Source organism: Moschus berezovskii, chromosome 13, assembly GCF_049115385.1.
Source record: "Moschus berezovskii isolate FMDL1 chromosome 13, NW_MosBer_1.0, whole genome shotgun sequence".
NCBI lineage: Eukaryota > Metazoa > Chordata > Mammalia > Artiodactyla > Moschidae > Moschus > Moschus berezovskii.
Window position 1 is genome coordinate 67,378,695 of NC_142472.1, and position 3,383 is coordinate 67,382,077.

The 3,383-nt window shown below is 42.6% G+C and overlaps 1 non-coding gene across 1 annotated transcript; it reads left to right on the forward strand.

Moving 5' to 3' along the window:
- The first annotated feature begins 1,677 nt into the window (after nt 1–1,677).
- Nucleotides 1,678–1,750, forward strand: TRNAE-UUC (transfer RNA glutamic acid (anticodon UUC)). Its single transcript has one exon. It is a non-coding gene; the product is annotated as a tRNA-Glu (tRNA).
- Nucleotides 1,751–3,383: the final 1,633 nt, after the last annotated feature.

Sequence of the window (3,383 nt, forward strand, 5' to 3'; positions counted from 1 at the left end):
AGCTAGCTTAGTCGATGAGGAGGTGCAATCTGAGATAGTGAAAAGCCAGATTGGGAGTCAGGGGAACAGGGATTTAATCCCAACTCTAGAATCTTTGTAATAACAAGATCTCTGGGTCTCATTTTTTAAATAAACTGGGTGATCGTGAAAGTGCTTTCTGGCCCTAAACACTTCTATGAGACATTAAACAGTTTGGCAATAATTTGAGAAAATGTACAAAGGAGTACTACATGAACAACACATGTAACAAGGGATTCAGGGAAAGGGAAAAGTACTGTGAGCAAGATAGTTGAAGGTTAAATGGGCAAAACTTCAGTGGACCCCAAGAGACAGGGAAGATTTTGATCCATGTAAAAGAGGGGGGAAAGTTCTGAGTTTGAGAAGCAAAACAAAGGTATGCAGTGATTTTAGGCACACCAAGAAGACCTTCCTGTGAAAAATAGCTTCCCCATGACTTGTCTGTGTGTCTGTGTGTCTGTGTGTGTGCGCTCAATTGCCCAGTCATATCCGACTCAGTGATAAGTTCTGAATGTTAATGGTTAATGGTCTGAAGTTATTGTTAAACCACAAATAAACTGTTGTTTATAACTGATAAAAGTGAATGTGACCTATATCCTGCAGCCACTTAAGGCAACTTGCAGAAGAATAATTAATAAAGGATGTACACCAAGATAGGCTTCCCAGGTGGCACTAGCAGTAAACCCATCAGCCAATGGAGGAGACACAGGAGAGCCGGTTCGAACTCTGCATTGGGAAGATCCCCTGGAGGGGGGCATGGCAACCCACTCCAGTATTCTTGCCTATTCTTGTCCATGAGAGAATCCCATGGAAAGTGGAGCCTGACGCGCTACAGTTCATGGGGTTGCACAGAGTCAGACATGACTGAAGCAACTTAGCACGCACGTACACCAACATATGAGTGGTGGTTGTCTCCAGACAGCGGTTGCAACTGACTTTTATTATGCTTATCTGTATTTTCTAAAATGGACATGAGGGACCACCCTGGTGACACAGTGGCTAAGACTCTGTGCTCCCAATGCAGGGTTAGATCCCTGGTCAGGGAACTAGTTCCCACGCGCCACAATTAAAGGTCCCGTGTGTGCTTTGTTGCTCAGTCATGTCTGACTCTTTGGCATTCCATGGACTGCAGCCTGCCAGACTCTTCTGTCCAAGGGGATTCTCCAAGCAAGAATACTGGCGTGGGTTGCCATTTCCTTCTCCATAAAAATCCTGCATGCTGCAGCTAAAAGATCCCACATGCTTCAACAAAGATTGAATAATCTGCATGCTGAAACTAATACCTAATTCAGGCAAATAAATAAATTATTTAAAAGGAACATGAATTGTCATTTATAACCAATATGAACAAGAGCACATTTAAGTTTTTAAATGTAATTAAGGGGGTTGTGACATCTTAAACCAAATTAGCAAAGGAAGTGACTGCTTGGCAGATGATTGGGACTCAGTTGAAGTCACAGAGATGCCGGGGGACTGAAAGAATTGTTGCAAGTGGGGACAGTGAAGCATTGGCAACAGTCATTGCCTAGAGCCTAATTTGCCCCTGCAACAGTATATTGTAACCTCTTAAAGCCTATTTTATTTTTTTTACACCCACTTTTATTTCTAATACCCAAAAATATTCAACAATTTTATTAATTACAAAAGATCTCTGGGAATTCCCTGGTGGTCCAGTGGTTAGGACTCTGCACTTTCAGTGCAGGGGCCCAGGGTTCAATTCCTGGTCAGGGAACTAAGATCTCACAGGCTATGCAACACAGCCAAAAAAAAAAAATCTCTTTTTAATTACTGATACATAAAGGGTATTACAGCTGCTCAACATTTTTCGGTGCTTTTTCAGTGACAAATTATTCCTCACCTCAGTCCTTATTCTCAGATTTATGATTACCTTGGAGCAGTTAATGGAGTTCTGAAGAGTGAAGTTTTGGGCAAGACAACTCATAAGAATAAGCATGATAGGGATCATTTTTGTATATGTTAAGCTGTATTCTTAGTTCATTCTCTCCTATAAATCAGATTTTCTGCAGCCTTTCCACCATTATACCCTCAGAGAAGGGGAAAAAGCAACTCCATAGAAAGGAGGGAATGACTTAGAAACATTTCCTCCCAGTCAACAGGGGAATTAAACTTTCCAGTAAATGGTGACTTCAAAATAAGAGACATAAGCAGAGACAAGTGTGGCCTGGTTCCTTTGCCTTGGGCCTAAATCTCAAAGTAAGAGGTCGATAGGTAAAAGCCGAGGGAAAAGTCCAAAGCTGAGGGGTTCCTGCCCCCACTTCCTATTGGGGCTTCAAGAAGAAACCTCATCCCAGAATAATTTCCTCATCAGTACAGAAGAGTCTCATGGGGGAGGGGGGAGGGGAAATGGTATGATTAGAAAGAGATCTGTGGGAATTCCCTGGCAGTCCAATTGTTAGGACTCTGCACTTCCACTGCAGGGGGCCCAGGTTCGATCCCTGGCTGGGGGGCTAAGATCCCACATGCCATGTGGCACAGCCAAAAGTAGAAAGAGAAAAAGAAGACAAATATCTGTGGTAGCACCCCAAAGTCTTTCTCAGCTCCCTTATGAATAGAAAGGATCCAGAAATTCCCCGGTTTCCCATGGAGGGCTTCCGGATGAATTTCCATGGAGGTTGCCAGGGTAGCAGTGGAAAGATCCTGAGACCAAGGACCGCAGAACAAACCACCCAGTCTGGGAATAAATAAGAATCCCAACAGACCTCAGGAGCATGTGTGGTGTCAGCAAGAGATGAGGTGAGTCAGGACATCTAAAGAACAGCCATGAAGGCCCGACCAGACTGAGGGAGAGGCCCAGGCTCATCAGAAGCTGATATCAACAGGTGGTCAGTGACCTGCAGAGGTGACACTGATGTACAGAAAGGAGGGAACACAAAGGCCTAAGCCTCTGCACAGACCTAGAGGTCACTCAACACCAGTGATGCTCTAATAAATTAAATATTTAACAACAGACTCTCCAGAGAGGAAAAGCCCTGGTTTGTGGTATTTAGAGATGTCCTTGTAAAGACTGCCACCAAGGAAGATTTCATCTTTGCACCATTGAACATTAGTTGGGAAGAGATGAGGTTCATAGAAGCATACAATTTTATAGTATTTCCACTTACAGATACAATTGATAGAACTTCAATAGCATAGATAACATTAAAATATAGTCAAAAATTAGGAAGTGGTGAATTCTGAGTATTACTTTTCTTGTCAGTATTATTTCTTTCATTGTAAGTTTGTGCAACTTAGCTGTTACTGAATGTTGTATTTAAAAACTGACTTGCAAAATTCCCCAAAATTAAATAATCAGTTCTGGTAAGCTGATGTAAGTCAACTAGAGTGTGCCACTGCTTAAGAAACCC